This window comes from Bos javanicus, chromosome 20 (assembly GCF_032452875.1).
Source record: "Bos javanicus breed banteng chromosome 20, ARS-OSU_banteng_1.0, whole genome shotgun sequence".
Taxonomy (NCBI): domain Eukaryota; kingdom Metazoa; phylum Chordata; class Mammalia; order Artiodactyla; family Bovidae; genus Bos; species Bos javanicus.
The window spans coordinates 66,061,296-66,080,025 of record NC_083887.1 but is presented as its reverse complement, the minus strand read 5'-3'; positions in this window follow the sequence as shown (position 1 = coordinate 66,080,025).

Below are 18,730 nucleotides of genomic sequence, written 5' to 3'. Positions count from 1 at the left end.
GTTAAGAAGGAACAAATCAGGGGTCAGCAGACTTTTGCATAAGGAGTCAGAAAGGCAGTATTTTTCGTTTTTTGAAGCTGATGATCTTTTTTCTTCCCAACTTTGCTTCTGTTACTCTAGACGGCGGGAAGAATCCTTTTATAAAGTATTCATACGTGAAATCATCACATTCTGTACTTTAAATATTTTATAATTTTATTTGTCAATTAAGAATTTTAAAAAAGCCCCCATAGACAAGGAGCAAAAGATTGGGTACGGTTGTGTGCTAATGAAACCTTATTTTTAGCTTTCAATTTCATGTAATTTTCACATGCCCTGAAATATTAATTGTTGTTTAACTCTTAAAATCCTCTTAAAATGTAAGAACTATTCTCAGCTTATGAAGTGAAAGTGTTAGTTGCTCAGTCATGTCTGACTCTTTGTGGCCCCGTGGACTGTAACTCACCAGGCTCCTCTGTTTGTGAGATTTTCCAGGCAAGAATACTGGAGTGGGTCATCATTCCTTTCTCCAGGGGATATTAAAACAGATGATGGACTGGATTGTTTGCTGACTTCTTACAAAATCACACCCTTGACCTAGCTTACCTTTAACGTTCCCACAAACACATTTATTATTATTTTTCAATTCTTAAAAAAAATCTTTATTGAAGTATAGTTTGCATACAATAAAATCACCAGTTGTATACTTTGATTTTTTTTTTAATTGCTTTACAGTGTTGTTACTTGAACAGCATCTGACTCGGTTTAATGTTCTAGGCTCACGTTTTCCTTCCCTCATTACTTTACAAACATCTCCTCCATTCTCCTTTGATATCAAATATTGCTATGGAGAATAAAGTTAGCCATGTTAAAAAAAATCCTTAATGTTGATCCACTTTTCCCTGAGATTCCGTTACTTGTTCTTGATGTGGCAGTAGCTTAGCCAGTATCTCAGTTATCTCTTGCTGTGTAACAGGTCACCACAAACTTAGCACATGGTCATCTCGTCTCACAGTTTGTGTGGTCAGGCGCGTGGGCAGAGTTCAGGTGGCTGCACGTTTCGTGTGGTCCCAGAGGCTGAGGTCCTGGCACTGACCCAGGGTCTGTGGTCATCCGAAGGCTCCGCTGGGGACGGACCAGCTGCCACGCGCACTGGAGGCTGCTGGCAGCATCTGGACCCTTGTTGGGTTGAGGGTCTCGGACCCTCCCATGCGGACCGTTGGCTGGAGTCTGCTCCCTGTTCTGCGCCACGTGGGCCTCGTCCACACGGCAGCTCGCTTCATTAAGGCGGGCAGGCTGCGACGAGACACAGGAGGCTCCGGAGAAAGAAATCTGGGTCTTTTATAACCTGATCACAGAAGGGATAAGAAATCACACCCTTGTATACCTTGAGAGCTCTAACATGTACATCATCAAAAACGGAAAGTAAATTCATCTTTTTTTAGGGAACACTTACTTTTGATTAGTGACCTACATCTCCGTCTTTAAGCTTTGACGACTTAATCGCAACAACCTGGGCTGTTTACTCAGATCATACAATGCAGACAAGCAAAGAGCATATACCTGATGGTCAGATGGTGTGTTTTGGCAGTAACCACGATTAGAGCAGCCAATAATGGAGTAGAGCTCACTGTGGTTCTGGGACTATCTGCGGTGCTTTCCAGCATCAGTTCAATGAATCATCACACCAAACGCGTGAGAAAGGCCCTGACTCTGTCACTGTGGGGCTGGGAGGTTCACTGACCTGCTTGAGCTCACAAGGTCCGAGTGGTGGCCCCTCTCCCTGCTCAGGTGGGCAGGTCCCAGGCTGTGCTGACCCACGGCTTTACAGAGGAGGACACGCTCCTGCAACAGCTTAACCTGGAAAAGGAGAGTAGGGTGATGACAACCTGAGGAGGGCGCCTGTTGCTCCAGCAAAGAGTAAGCCCTGACTGATTCAGAGTAGAATTTTGCTTTTTGTCAAATGATTGGTCAGTACTCCAAAGGGGACATGACTCAGCAACAACAAAACAACAACTCCAAATGGGACTGCACAGCGTTTTTCTTCTCATCTAAGCAGACAACTAGTCTGTCTAGTCAAGGCTATGGTTTTTCCAGTGGTCATGTATGGATGTGAGAGTTGGACCATAAAGAAAGCTGAGTGCTGATGAACTGATGCTTTTGAACTGCAGTGTTGGAGAAGACTCTTGAGAGTCCCTTGGACTGCAAGGAGATCCAACCAGTCCATCCTAAAGGAGATCAGTCCTGGGTGTTCATTGAAGGACTGATGCTGAAGCTGAAACTCCAATACTTTGGCCACCTCATGCAAAGAGCTGACTCATTGGGAAAGACCCTGATACTGGGAGGGATTGGGGGCAGGAGGAGAAGGGGATGATAGAGGATGAGATGGCTGGATGGCATCACCGACTCTATGGACATGAGTTTGAGTGAACTCCGGGAGTTGGTGATAGACAGGGAGGCATGGTGTGCTGCGGTCCATTGGGTTGCAAAGAGTCAGACATGACTGAGCGACCGAACTGAGCTGAAGCAGACAACACACAAACCTGGGAGGAGCCACAATGTTTAAGAAATTCTACTCATTGGTCTTCTTTCTTTGAGCTATATTTTTATGTCACCCAGACATGAATGTCATTGTTTGGTGACCCTTTTTTTCTTTTTCTTCCTTTTTCTTTCCCCCGGACCAGTGTTCTTTCTGCAGTACAAACGTTGGAAATAAATGCAGGGTTGCAGAGTTAATCTTAGCGAGAATCTTTATTTTGAGCTGGTGGCCAGGGTAGTTCCCCCTTCCCACTGGGAGAGAAGCAGAGTGAGCCTTTTTCTTTGAGCCACGTGGCCCGAGGCGTGAGAGTGGAAACACTCGTGGTTTGTAAAGTCCTTTATGACACAAACCAATGTATCTCTCGCTTACCTGCTTCCTGTGAGACAGACAGGGAATGACAAAACCACCATCCTGGGAACAAATGAAGTGAATCATAATACTTGAAAGTTATTTAACTTTTACTGTGTGAACAGGGATGCACGTGTCTACACGTTTATATTTTGTGGAGGCTCTGTCCTCTCGTTTCTCCTAGAACAGGACTTTATTTCTAATTGTAGTAACTTGACATGTAACACTATATTAGGTTCAGGTGTGGAACACAGTGATTTGATACCTATTTATTGTGAAATGATCACCCCAATAAGCCTAGTTAACATCTGTCTCCACACATTTGTGTGTTAGTCACTCAGTCATGTCAGACTCTTTGCAACCTGGTAGACTGTAGCCTGCCAGGCTCCCCCATCCATGGGATTCTCCAGGCAAGGATACTGGAGTGGGTTGCCATTCCCTTCTCCAGGAGACCTTCCCGACCCAGGGATCGAAACCAGGTCTCCTGTATTGTAGGCGGATTCTTAACCGCCTGAGCTACCAGGGTCTCCACACAAAGTTTTACAGTGAGAACTTGTAGGATCTAGTCTCTCAGCAGTGTTCAAACACGCATAGAGTCTTACTAACCCCAGTCACCGTGATGCATATTCCCCCCCTGGGACTTTTTCTCTTATAACAGGAAGTTTGGATCTTTTGACCACCATCGTCCATGTTGCACAGCCCCTAAGCCCCACTCTGGCAACCACCAGCCTCTCTATGTATCTATGAGGCTGAGATCTTTGTTTAGATTCCACATAGAAATGAGGTCATATGCTACTTGTCTTTAGCTGTCTGACTTATTGGGCTGGCCACAAAGTTTGCTCAGGTTTTGGCCAACGCAGTATTTCACTTATCACAATGGCCTCAATTCCATCCACGTTTCAAATGGTAAGGTTTACTTCCTTTTTTATGGCTGAATAATATTCTGTTGTACATACATACTGCATCTTCTGTGTCCATTCGTCCACTGATGGACATTCAGATTGCTTCTGTATCTCAGCTGTTGTAATTAATGCTGCCGTGAACCTGACATAATGGATGGGGCATAGTTGATTAGAATAGATTCATAGGGCTTATGTAGATCAATCAGTACTATGGATCCATGATAGTCACCATCACTTTAATTTTATCCTAATGACTATGTTAAATGCTTACATATGACTGACTTTTTGTTGTTCAGTCACTAAGTCATGTATGACTCTTTGCAACCCCATGGACTGCGGCATGCTAGTCTTCCCTGTCCTTCACCATCTCCCGGAGTTTGTTCAAACTCATGTCCCCTGAGCTGGTGATGCCATCCAGCCATCTCATCCTCTGTTGTCCCCTTTTCTTCCTGCCTTCAGTCTTTCCAAGCATCAGTGACCCCACAAGAGACTGAGGCAGACTTGCCTGTGAGCACTGGGAGTCTCCGGTGGAGGCATGGATTGACGGTGGCCCTCCTCGGGCTGAGGGACTCTGGCAGCAGCAGTCCCGGGAGGCATGGCGTGCTGGCACAAGTCCTCTTGGAGGAGGCCGTCGTTAGCCCTACCATGGAGTGCACCATATGGTAGGCCTGCCATGGAGGCTGCAGACGCCAGGACGGGGCCGCCTCAGGCCAAACTACAGGGAGGGACACAGCCCCAGCTGTCAGCAGAAAACTGGATTAAAGATTTACTCACTGGAGCAAGACCTGGTTTTCCCCACAGCCAGTCCTTCCGATCAGAAAGCTTCCATAAGCCCTCTCACTCTCATCCATCAGAGGGCAGATAGAAGACGCAAGAACTGCAATCCCAGGGCTTCCAGAACAAAACCCAGAATCAACCAGGTATCAGGATCTGTTCCGGCACCTTAAATGACTTAGTCCCCACAAAGCCCCTTCTGGTAGGTCTGATTCCTTCCCTCCCCATTTTACAGATGAGGAAACTGAGGCACAGAAGGAGTGAAGAACCAGCTCCGGCTCCCACAGCCGCACCTGGCAGAGCAGCTGCTGCTGGACCAGCAGTTCCTGGCCCCTCAGGGCGTCAGGCATCGGTGACCCAGCAGGAAACGGGGGCACAGATGGCGCTCCATGCAACTGCTGGCCGGCTGGTTGGCTGGCATGACTGGGCCCCGTTCCTGTCGGAGGATGGGGCCACTGGGGCTGGGTTCACGGGGGACGCAGGTTTCACAACAGTGAGCAGAAGAGTGTCCTCGGGCCTGACTCCCCCACCTGCCTGAGGCGGTCGTGGGGTCACCCGCAGCACGTGGGGTCACCAGGCAGCCCCGGGGCCCCGGCAGGACTCACCCAGACCTCGGCATCCCACGCGGGTCTAGGTGCCCAACCTCTCTGGGCCTGGACAGACGAGGTAGGAAGCCAGCCCTCTGCCTGGGGGGCTGGGGTAGAGCAGGAGACCCCTCCCCGGCTCTCAGGGGCTGGGCCCACTCACCCCCTCTCAGATCCCCATCTGCCAGCCGACTCTGGAGCTGGGGCATCCGGCTGGTGCCCGTCAGGCATGTTCCCTCCACCGGCTACAGAGAAGCGCTTTGCAGTCCACAGTTACCTTAAATACGTGTACATTAAGTCTCCACTCAATTTCTAGAAATCCACACACGCTTTAAAGGGTTGGAAACACTCTGGGAAGTCTCCAAAGACAGCTTCGGGATCACCAACCCAGAATAAGAAACAGCCAAAGTCACTTGGGGGTGATTCCACGCCTCCCCCCACCCCCAGGATTCCTGTGGCTGGAGCCAGGCTTCCCATTGGAAGGGAGTTGTTGCTGTTTTCCAGTCGCTCAGTCGTGTCCGACTCTTTGCGACCCCATGGACTGCAGCATGCTGGGCCTCCGTGTCCATCACCATCTCCTGGAGTTCGCCCAAGTTCATGTCCATTGAGTCGGTGATGCCATCCAAGCATCTCATCCTCTGCCACCCTCTTCTCCTTCTGCCCTGGATCTTCCCTGGCAGGAAGGGCGGACCCTCTGCTGATCTGTGGGACCGGGACTGTGATCCCTGCAGGCGATTCTCCAATCCTGGTGAGCAGAGTATGTTTGCATGAAAACGCAGTAATTAAAAATAACAGGAAAGCCTTTCTATTTATAGATGGTTTTATAGGCGCTCCTCTAAAAAAAATCCCAAATTTGTCTCTAGCGATTTGGCAGTGGTTCTTCTGGGTCCTATGAGGGTTTTATTTTTAGTGGTGCAGAAGGGTTTCTGAAGGCATTCGGCTATAATAACAGAAGAGGGCCACAGGCAGCCTTTGCAAAACACCAGGCTCCTCAGTTGGAAGAGGACAGCTGAAAGTAAGAAGCAGGTTAGCGTTGGTGAGGGTGCGCATTCTCTGGGACGACTTTGCTTTTCGATTTCACGTTATGTGGTGTAAGACACTCTTCACACACTGAGTGCTTTGTCGCTGCTTACACCCATCCCTGTGAGAGACTGGCGGAAAATTTTGTCTTATGTTTATGTAAAGATGGGGAACCTGAGCCTTGATGGGCCAGGATAGAAGTCAAAGCTACCTTTTTTTTCCTTTTTCTTTTTAAGTTGGAGGATAATTGCTTTACAATGTTGTGGTGATTTCTGCCATACAACAACATGAATCCACCATAAATATACCTATATCCCCTCCGTCTTGAACCTCCCAATCCCCTCACCCCCATTCCAGCCCTTCAGGTTGTCGCAGAGCAGGGGGCTGAGCTCCCTGTGTTACACAGCGGCCTCCCACTGTCTGTCCATTTTACGCATGGTAACTGGCAACCCACTCCAGTGTTCTTGCCTAGAGAATCCCAGGGATGGGGGAGCCTGGTAGGTTGCCGTCTATGGGGTCGCACAGAGTCAGACTGAAGCGACTTAGCAGCAGCAGCAGCAGCAGCAGCAGCGTATGTTTCAACGCTACTCTTTCAGTTTGTCCCTCCCTCCTCTCCCCCCGCCCCGTGTCCACAAGTCTGTTTTCTGTCTGCATCTCTATTCCTGCCCTGAAAATAGGCTCATTAGTACCATTTTTCTAGGTTCCATATGTATGTGTTAATATATATTTGTTTGTCTCTTTCTGACTTACTTCACTCTGTATAATAGCTTCTAGGTTCATCTGCCTCACTAGAACTGACTCAGATTCATTCCTCTGTATGACTGAGCAGTACTCCATGGCACATATGCACCACATCTTTTTTATCCATTCATCTGTCTGTGGACATCTAGGGTGCTTCCATGTCCTGGCTGTTGTAAATAGTACTGTAGTGAACATTGGGCCACCTGTGTCTTTTTGAATTATGGTTTTCTCAGGGTGTGTGGCTCAGATGGTAACGTGTCTGCCTACAATGCGGGAGACCTGGGTTCGATCCCTGGGTTGGGAATTTCCCCTGGAGAAGGAAATGGCAACCCACTTCAGTACTCTTACCTGGAAAATCCCATGGACGGAGGAGCCTGGTGGGCTACCGTCTGTGGGGTTGCAAAGAGTCAGACACAACTGAGTGACTTCACTTCACTTCATTTCAGGGTATGTTGCGTTCAATCCCTGGGTTAGGAAGATCTCCTGGAGAAGGGAAAGGCTACCCACTCCAGTATTCTGGCCTGGAGAATTCCATGGACCGTATAGTCCATGGGGTTGCAAAGAGTTGGACACAACTGAGCGACTTTCACTTTCAGGGTATATACCCAGCAGTGGGATTGCTGGGTCATATGGTAGTTTTATTCCTAGTTTTTTAAGAAATGGAGTCAAAGCTGTCTTGAGACTTGGTGTTATTATCTGCTTACCGTAGGATGCCACAGGGTCACTACAACTGGCTGAATAAGAAACTCTGGGTCCTGGCAGCGATTGTTCCTCATTGCCTAGAATCTCCTGAATTTCAGAGGATTCTTGGCCATTTCATGTACCAGATAAGACCAGGGTTAGTTTTGGTTTGATGTTTGTTGGTGATGATCCCTGCAATTAAATCAGAGTAGCAACCTTTCCTTCCTTAGAGCTGTGTTGGTATATATGCTGAATAAATTAATGTCCTCATTTAAGGAAATTCACTTGGCATCAGCTATTTCTTTTTATGCAACTAGACAAATAGAGTGTGGGAAGAGGGCTAAAAAGAGAAGAATTTTGTATTAAAGAGTTTTTTTTTCTTTGAAAAAGCACAAGATAAGACACTGGTCAATGTTGTTTAGTGCGGAGTGGTGAAAAAAAAAATGACCCAAAGATGGTGCCTGAAGTATAGACTGGAGTGATGTGCTGGACTCACTCAAGTGGTCCAGGGCTCGTTTAACTTGTGACGGCAAGATGGACACAAGAGAGGACAAGAAAGACTGCTCATTGTCAGGCTCTTGATTTTGAGAAAGATGCTACCCACAGCTTGAGGGAGAGCTTTGGAAAAACTTGCTCTTACTTTCTCTCCTTATGAGAGTACTTCTAGCAAAGGTGCTTCCCCAAATTGCCTTTTTGTCCTTTGTCTAAGTATCAGTCAGTGTACTCCAGAGACACAGAACCAATGGTGTGATTTTTAATAAGAAATTTGGCCACATGATTGTGGATTTCCTGGAGAATCAGGAGAGTGTGGCGGTTTAGCTGTTCACGTCCACATGTCATCTGCTGGCAAAATTCCCTCCTTGCCCGGGTGAGGTCAGTCTTTGTTCTAGTCAGGCCTTCGACTGATCACACATGAGACCCGCCTACAATATGGATGGCAATCTGCTTTTACTCAAAGTCCCTTGATTTAAATGTTAATTTCATCCAAAAAACAGTCTCAGAGAAATATCCAGAATAATGTTTGGCCAACTGTCTGGGTACCTTGGGTCAGAAAAGTTGACAGGTAAAATGAACCATCATATCCTTGCCTGGAAGCACAGAACAATTTCAGGAACTCCTCAGTAGGGACCCTGCTCACCGGGTATCTACGGGCCCCTATGTTTCCTAGAGCCTTGCAGTTCCGCAAACATCTCTTCCATGTGAAGCAGTCAGCATCAGCGCTCCTCCTCAGTCACTATTTCCTTGCCTTGGCGATCAGGGAGTTATGTGCGAAGAAAGCAGAAGTATTCGATTGAAGCTCCAGGAGTCTTCTGCCTACGTGCTGCTGTTGCTAAGTCGCTGCAGTCATGTTCAACTCTGTGCGACCCCATAGACAGCAGCCCACCAGGCTCCCCCGTCCCTGGGATTCTCCAGGCAAGAACACTGGAGTGGGTTGCCATTTCCTTCTCCAATGCATGAAAGGAAAAGTGAGAGTGAAGTCGTTCAGTCATGTTTGACTCTTAGCGACTCCATGGACTGGAGCCTATCAGCTCCAGGGACTGGAACCATGGGATTTTCCACGTGAGAGGACTGAAGTGGGATGCCATTGCCTTCTCCTTCTGCCTATGTGAGTGAGAAATAAATTCTTGGTGTGCTAAGCCACTGAGATTTCAAGGCACAGCTGTCCATTCTGACCCCGGCTGTGGGTCTGTGTCTAAGGGTGCCTCTGTGTGTCTTGGTGTGTTTGCGGCAAGTTGATTAGAAGACCTGTGTGCCAGAGCTCAGCCAGCACCACCCCATACACTGACGTTCACGCTGGTGAAAGCCTGTTTTCCTCATCTTCCCTCGCTGATTCTGACGAGTTTCTAGAGCTTGTCTCTCCAGGTCAGTTCTTTCCCAGGCTGAATGCAACGAATATTGTTCCCAGCTCGTCTGGGTCCGTTCTCACTGTCTCTGGAGGCCAGCAACACCCATCCTGAAGCTCTTTCTTGCTTTCAATTCAGTTCAGTCACTCAGTCGTGTCTGACTCTGTAACCCCATGGACTGCATCATGCCAGGCCTCCCTGTTCATCACCAACTCCCGGAGTTTACTCAAACTCATGTCCATCGAGTCGGTGATGCCATCCAACCATCTCATCCTCTGTCGTCCCCTTCTCCTCCTGCTCTCAATCTTGCCCAGCATCAGGGTCTTTTCCAATGAGTCTGTTCTTCCCATCAGGTGGCCAGAGTATTGGAGTTTCATCTTCTGCATCAGTCCTTTCAATGAATATTCAGGACTGATTTCCTTTAGGATGACTAATTGGATCTCCTTGCAGTCCAAGGGACTCTCAAGAGTCTTCTCCAACACCACAGTTCAAAAGCATCAATTCTTCAGTGCTCAGCTTTCTTTATAGTCCAACTCTCACATCCATACATAAAAAACCCATAGCTTTGACTAGACAGACCTTGGTTGGCAAAGTTATGTCTCTGCTTTTTAATACGATGTCTAGGCTGGTCATAACCTTTCTTCCAAGGAGCAAGTGTCTTTTAATTTCATGGCTGCTATTAATTTAATGGTCTTTTAATTTCCTGCTTTAGTCCACCTGGAATTCCTTCCTTGGAGAATCCTCATCCTAATCCATGTGACCTGTGGGACTGGAAGTCACCCCCGCCTCTCTCCAGTATTGTGTTGACTACATGATAACCTGGAAAAATAAAATGACAGCATCCACAGCATTCACTCTGGGTAGGTGTTCTATCAAAGCCAGACTCACTGGAGCCTCTCTCTACCTTCCTGGAATTGGATGGGTGGGGGTAGCCCTTAACCTAGAAACGTGACGCAGGCATGTAGGCTGGGCTGTCAGAGTAATCTTCCCACCTGCTTGGATGTTGTTTCATCGCAAACAAAGAGACCAACACACAGAATGGAAGGGAGACAGCAGGGCTGTGAGGCAGAAGGGATGGGGAGTATGTCCTGACAACATGGCTTTACTCTCTGGATTCATTGGAAATTCACCATAGGTTTCCCACTTAGCTGAGCAGATATGGCCCTTCTGTGGCTTTGGCTAGTTGATCTTGGGTTTCTGTCACTTTCTAGAAGTCCTGATATTTATGGCCGCATTCCAGGGACATCAACATAACTTTTCCTATCAACAGCTGCTGTCAAGGTCGGCTGCCAAGAGTCAGGAAAAGACGAAGCCAGTTCTAAACAGAAGCTTTAAGCATTGAGAAGAGGAAAACTGACCTTTTACTTTTTTTTTCCTGATTGGCTGTTCCTCCCTTTTAATGAGTCAAGTTCGTTTGTCAGTGTTACTTAATTTCCTTTATTATATTTGTGTTAGTCGCTCAGTCATGTGACTCTTTGCCACCCCAAGGACTGTAGCCTGCCAGGCTCCTCTGTCCATGGGATTCTCCAGGCAAGAATGCTAGAGTGGGTTGACCATTTCCTTCTCCAGGGGATCTTCCCGACTCAGGGATTGAACCTGGGTCTCCTGCATTGCAAGTAGGTTCTTTGCCATCTGAGCCACCAAGCAGAGGTATTTAACTGGCACATCCTGGCTTCTGCACCGATCGTGCCTGCCAGGTACTGAGTATAGGTGATGCGTGCTTGCCTGTGAGTCTTTGTTAAGCAAAGACCTGGCAGAAGACACTTCAGCATGTTATTTCAATTTGAACCTGATTTCCCACATTTGTACAAAAGATGACTTCAGAGACTGTCTTTCAGGACCCCTTGAGACAGACAGAGCTGCTTCCACGTCATCACGTAATGAAGATGCTGTGGGATGCAGCCTTGCATGTGTCCCTGGGTCCCACGGAATGCTCTCAACTTCTCTCCTGGTGCTTTCTCCATAAGTGATCCCTGGGCTGTTCTGCTGCTAGAAGATTTTCTTCAAAGGGATGTTGTGAAATCTCACTTACGAATTGCTAGAGCCCCAGAGGCACTGTTTTCTCTAAGCATCCTCCTCCGTAGCTAACGTTTCACATGTGATAGTACACTAGACCTAAAAATCAATTTCCTGGGACTTAGACATAAGAGCATGATGACGCAGGTGCCATTAAGTGAGACCAAAGACGCTTTTGGCTGGGAGCAAGTCTCTGCATGATGGGCTGAGAAGAACCGAGCAAGACATCATGTAGAGAAAGCTAAAGGATCGAGTTATTCCTTCCTTCTGAAAAGGGGTACTGTTGAATTCACTTTTACTGAAGAATTCTGAAGCACCATAGTTAGCTGTTTCTTAGATTTCTAAATGCTTTGTGTGATTACATCCGTTTGTGATTTGAAGAGAAATTTGACCACTTGACACTGGCGTAGGTACCCTGTCTGTCTTGACTGTACCCTATGTCTTGTCTCTAAATTACTGAAAACCTTCTTGGCATCTGGAATGTCTCATATTGTTTCCTGGGTGGCTCTCTGCCTCAGCCACAGAACAAGGGAAGCTTCTAGACACATGAAACATAAACTCCTTAGCTCCACATGGAATCACACCATTCTCAGAGTTGAAAATGACTTTTGAGAATAGTTTTACAACCATTCCCTTATTCATGGATGACACAGGGAACACTCGGGGAATGGAAGCCACTTATTGAAGGTCTCCATGCTTCTGGGGGCGGAGGGTGATGGTTGCCAGGAACAGAGGATGCAAAGGGGAAGGGACCCTGGGGAGAAGAGGGCAGATGTGCAGAGCAGTGTTTACAATGTGTCCAGGACAGTGTGGTCCACAGCCAGGCTGTCTGTGCTGGGGCTCAGCTGAGGACTGCAAGGTGGCAGCCTGTCCTCCTCCAGCGAGAACTTTGCTATCTTATCAGGATCAGTGAACCACTCAGGATGCAGAGCTCAGTGTCACTAACAGGTTACTGCAACCTAAATGTCCATCGACAGAAGAATGGACAAGAAGATGTGGTACATGTGCACAATGGAATACTACTCAGTCGTGAACAGTAATGAACGAGTGCCATTCGCTGTGATGTGGATGGATCTAGAGACTCATCCCGAGTGAAGTACGAAAAAGACAAATGTCATATAATATCACTTACGTGGGGAATCTAGAGAGAGCGTACAAATACACTTATTTGCAAAGCAGAAATAGGGTCACAGATGTAGAGAACAAAGGAATGGATACCAAGGTGGGGGAGCGGGTAGCAGGATGAACTTGGATATTGGGACTGACACATACACACTGCTGAGTATGCAATAGGTGACTAATGAGAACCTACTCAGTGCTCTCTGGTGACCTAAATGGGAAGGGAATCTTTGAAAAAGAGGGGATATATGTGTATACATAACTGATTCGCTTTGCTGTACTGCAGAAACTAACGCAACATTGTAGATCAGCTATATTCCAATAAAAATTTTTAAAAACTCCTAAAAATGTCACTGCAAATTGCTTTTCCAGGCCGAATACAAGCAACCTTTAGCATCTACAATTTTGAATTATCTGTGCCTCTCTTCACCAGCATTAGCAGAGATAATTGAAAATTGGCAACACTTAAATTCACGTTAAAAAAAAAAAAAAACAGCTCAGAAAGCTTGTTAATGTCTTAAGACCACAAGGGTGCCATTTATTCCTTCCCAGAGGAGTCCTCCAGGCTCCTGCAACCCAAGGAGGATCTCTGGTCTCCCAGATGACCCAAGCGATGTCAGTCATCTTGTACTGGACGTCTGCTCATGACCCAGGCCCCTTCTGTGGTAAGAAGATATCTTCCCTGTATAAGGGCCTCTGGGACTCATTGGCGTGACCAGCAGCATCAACTCAGTCCTAGAAGCTCCAGCGGCCACCAGCACTGGTGGCCAGGGGTGAATGGAGCCCTCGCCAAAGTGTGGCGAGCCTCCCTATGATTCCAGTACAGCTCAGCTTGGAAGATGGTGCTAGTGGTAAAGAACCTGCCTGCCAACGCAGGAGACAGAAGAGACGTCAGTTCAATCCCTGGGTCAGGAAGATCCCCAGGAGTAGGAAACGGCACAGTCCTCCAGTATTCTTGCCTGGAGAATCCCACGAACAGAGGAGCCTGGTGGGCTACAGTCCATGGGGCTGCAGAGTTTGGCATGACTGAAGCAACTTTGCATGCATGCAGCTTGGTAGAGAGTCAGGCTGGCTCAGCGTGGATTGAAAGAAAAGCGTTTTGACTTTCCTGCCTAATGAAGATTCGTCATGTGTTAAGACTCTTAATCACTGAAGCTAAGAACCACTATTAATTAGAGCTGATAAAAGCATAAGAAATATTTAATCCTCTTGTTCTGGGAGCTGGGGATTTTCACAGCTTGACATTTGTGCTCGTAAAGCTACTAGTCTTACTAGGTTTAGCGTGGCTTCAGTTGTCAATGATTAAATGCACTGCCTGTGGTCCCGCTGAGCTATGTCCTACGCTGAAAGATCCTCGGGTGGGGGGGTAGTTTGATGACTGTCACTGGCTTAAAATGAACACAGACGCTCCAGCAAAATGACTGTTCAGAAAGACTTTTCTGAAAATTGGTCCCTGAGTGCTCATTTCTCTTAGGAATAAGGGGTTAGGATTAGCAGCGAGCACAAGAGCTCAGCTTTTAGGTACTTTATTAAATCTGTTCTCTGCTGGTAGATTTTTATTTTTCATCCCTTTTAAATAATTGCCTTTAAAAAATATCATACCATACTATCAACTTTTGAAAAATAATGTTCATTATCAAATAACTTGGTTTTTGAAGGTAGATTTTCTTTTCTTTTTCCATAAAGAAGGCTTAATAAACATGCTTGTGAACCCAAACTATGTTTATTGGGTGAATGTGTAGCTAAACCTGTATCTTTAATCCTCACGTAAGCATTTGTATGACTTGCATTCAGTGTGTATTCTTAAAGCTGGGAAAAGTCAGTTGAGCTAGTCGCTGGTGAAGGAATTCAGAGTATGTTAACATTCACAGGGGCTTGAATGAAGGCAGTGCGTAGAGGTGATGAGGGATTTTAATAAATGTGTCTGGAAGTACATTCTTCAATGACATTGGCTGTGACCTTGGGCTCTTGATCACTGATGTGGTGGCAACAGTTGATGTGAACAGTCCCCAAGGCTGAATCCTCCAAGCACGTTTGGGCTAAGACTCGGGGTCTCTCACTTCAGCCCCTTTCCATTGTTACAGTGCCCCGTCAGCCAGGCTTCAGAGAAAGAAAGCTTTCCCCCTCATTCTCTTTCCAAACTGTCTGTAGCCTTGGTGACCAAGATTGTCATATAAAAGTCTATGAAAAGCTTTTTCATTGAAACCCAGGTACTCTGATTTTTCATGGAACCCTTATAAATGGTGGCTCTCATGTTTTAATTTATGCCTTTCACCAAGAGGCTTGAGCGGAGTGAGAGAGCCCTACCATGCCCAGTGCCCTGGGGGCCTTTCTGCAGATTCACTTTCTTTCACTCTGGCTTTTTGGGGTCCCGAGTCAGTCATGGCAAAACAGAGCATGTTTATTAACAACCAAGACAGTCCATTAGGATGGGCTCACGTTTTAGTCAGCTGGATGAGGTTCCCGAGTGATGTCATTAACTTAATTTTGCTGTTGCTGTTGTTCAGTCACTCAGTCGTGTCCAGCTCTTTGTGACCCCATGGACTGCAGCATGCCAGGCTCCCCCTGTCCTTCACTATCTCCCAGAGTTTGCTCAAACTCATGTTCATTGAGTCAGTGATGCCATCCAACCATCTCATTCTCTGTCGTCCCCTTCTCCTCCTGCATTCAATCTTTCTCAGCATCAGGGTCTTTTCCAATGAGTCAGCTCTTTGCATCAAGTGGCCAAGGTATTGGAGCTTCAGCTTTAGCATCAGTCCTTCTAATAAATATTCAGGGTTGATTTCCTTTAGGATGGACTAAACCTCTTTCCTTTAGGTTTGATCTCCTTGTAGTCCAAGGGACTCTCAAGAGTCTTCTCCAGCACCACAGTTCAAAAGCATCAATTCTTCGGCACCCAGCCCCCCTTATGGTCTAACTCTCACATCATACATGACTGCTGGAAAAACCATAGCTTTGACTGTATGGACCTTGGTCAGCAAAGTGATGTCTCAGCTTTTTAACGTGTTGTCCAGGTTTGTCATAGCCTTCCTTCTTAAACTTTACTTAAGGGGATGTATTTCCGTGGTGCCCTGGGTGGGGCGGTAGCTAGGGAGGACAGTGTGGTTCTAACTTATCATCTTAATTCAGAAGCTCCCAGGTTTTTTTTTTTTTTTCTTCTAAAGTTTACTTTCCTCCATAATTTGTTGTTGAGTTTTTTTTTTTTTTTTTAAGGTTTATTGGGAAAATTTGTGTCTAAACCTGTATCTTTAACCTCAAGTAAGCACCTGCGTGTGTCAGGAACACAGTTTTTGCCTATCGAAAGCCATTTCTCCCTGCTTTCTCTTACTTCTCCTCTGCTAATAAAACTCCAATCTGAAACAGGTGAAGACCCTCGATCTGTGGGAAGGCTGGTCCCAGGAGAAGGACCATGGCTGGCCTAAGCTAGCCATTGTCAGCCCACTCCTCTTTGCCAGTGACTATGGGCATGAGACCTGGTCCTGGCCCGTGGACTTGTATGTCATCATCCCTGCTCGATAACTCACCCTACACCACCGTGGCGTGAGTGACAATGGGCGTTATTCTTCCAGTTTTGTGGGGAAGGAATCTGAGGGCGGATGGGTGGGGTGGGGGTTCTGACTGGGGATCTCTTGAGAGCTTTCAGTCTCGATGTTGACCAGGGCTGAGGTTCCCTGAGGACTCGCCTGGGGCTGTGGGATCCTGGGGTCCAATTCTCAGGTTGGTGCTGGCCGTTGGCTGGAGGCTTCCATTCCCTGCCCCTGGGCTTCTTCTACAGGGTCTTTAGGACATGGTGCCTGGCTTCCCCCAGAGCAGGCAAGCTGAGTCAGGGAGAGGAAGAGGTGGAGAAAGGGGAGAGAGAGAGAGATGGGGGGAGAGACAGAGACAGATGGAGACAGACAGGGGGAGGCGGAGAGAGAAAGAGAGAAACCACCCACTCTATGACCTGACTTTAGACCCATAGCAGCACTGTGCTGTTACGCGTCGGTCTGTAGCTAATTACCCTAATGTGGCAGCTTAAGAAAACACACTTCTCATCTCGCAGCTTCTCTGGGTCAGGACTCAGGACTCAAGGTCTCTAGGGAGGCTGCAGTCAGGGTGTCGGCAGGACTGGGTTTCAGCTGAGGCTTGATGGGGAAGGATCTTCCAAGTTGAGTCAACAAGACTGACTGAGCTCCTCACGGCGGTCGGCTGTGGGCTGCCCCCTGTCCCTTACCCTGTGGGCCTCCATAACAAGGTCACTTTATCAAAGTCATGGGGAGAGGGTCCAGTGAGAGTCTTCTAGCCAGACAGAAGCCAAAATCCTACGTAACAAAAGCACAGAGGTGGCCTTCTTCGCCTTCGTCATGTTCTGCAGGTTAGAAGCAAGTCGGGGAGGGGGCTGTGGAGGGGCGTGAGGGTCGGGAGGTGGGACTGTGGGTGCCTCGGGGCGGGGCGGGGGCTGCCTCCACAGTCCCCCTGCTGTGCCTTCTGCTCTATTCACGAAGAGCGTGCTGAGTTGCTCAGTCATGTCCGACTCTCTGAGGCCTTACAGACTGTAGCCCGCCAGGCTCCACTGTTCATGGAATGCTCCAGGCAGGAATACTGGAGTGGGTTGCCATGCCCTTTTCCAGGAGATCTTCCACACCCAAGGACCAAACCTGGATCTCTTACATCGCTTGCACTGGCAGGCAGATTCTTTACCACTAACCCCACCTGGGAAGTCCCACAGTTTTCAGGCAGAGTGAGCCACTAAGTCTGGTCTGCATGCAAGGGAGGGTATGAGGCTTCACATTTCAAGGGGAGAGTCAGATAATTGATGGGCACATTTTCAAGCCCTTGCTTTCTTGACAGACAGCATATGTGCTTGGCTCTTCTCCTTCAGCCTTCTTCTTGGCTGTAGAGCTGATTGCAGCCAGAGCTGCAGCTGCTATGCTGTGTCCACAGGACCACTGGGAGGGGACGAAAGGCCAAGAACTGCAGGTGGGGAAATAAGGTAGAAGGGCCATGGTCGTATCGACAGCATTGGGAACATCTGAACCCACATAGCAAACTGGTGACCTCTGGATTTCTCATTATAAGTATAATGGAAATTTAAAAAAATATATCTTTTATTCTGAAATGGTCTAGGACTCACAGGGGACTTCCCTGATGGCTCAGATGGTAAAGAATCCACCTGCAATGCAGGAGACCTGAGTTCAATCCCTGGAGAAGGTCATGGGAACCCACTCCAGTATTCTTGCCTGGAGAATTCCATGGACAGAGGAGCCTGGTGGGCTACAGTCCTTAGGATCACAAAGAAGCAGACACAACTGAATGACTAACACACATGGGACTCACAAGAAATTGCAAAGATAGTACAGAAATTTCCAGCTATCATTTGTATGATCTTACATAACCACAGGACCTCGCAGGAAACCAACCCTGGCACAATGCCATCAGCTCAACTACAACCTAATTCAGCTTTCACCATAAATTTCTATTTTTTGAACAGCACGGTTGATTGCATCTGTCTCTAGTTTGCAGCCTAAAGCATTCATAGCTGATGCATTATGAAACTGTAAGTATATAAACACACGGATGGACCGTTTTTGATCTTCTGATTGGCTGGTCGGCAGACAGACACTTGGGAATGCTGACTGTTTCAAGTATTTGATGGGAGTTTCTGCCTGACCAGCAGAGCACAGAAAGGGACTTGTTTTGAAGGTTATCACAGACCATAGGATTAGTTATATGTACATCCTGGAACAGCGTGTTTCTAAGTTACTACTCTTAGAAATCTCTCCTATGAATTAATTAGGGTTCACCTTCACTCCTGCCTTCTTTGGCGCAAAGTAAACAATTGTCTCCAAATAATCCTGTTTGAGTCTCTGCCCTGGGGGAGTTCAGGCTCTCTCGATTCTGCACGCATGCAGGTGTGGGTCCTGCTAAATTCAGCTTCCATTTCCCACATCAGCAGGGCCTGGCATAGGGTAGGCACTCAGTAAGACTGCATTAAGCAAACAAGTGAATCAGTGATGGGATTTCAATGCAAAGTGGCCTCACCTTCAGGTGACGGGGGTGAGTGGGCGGGTGAGAAGACAGGTCCCACCCTGATGTCACCAGTGTGATATCGTCCAATATATTAGATGGGTGATTAGTTGCCTAATTTACTTCCCAACGTGGAGCGGCCGTGCTGGGGTGGGGGTTGCTCCATCAGGCCTCTGT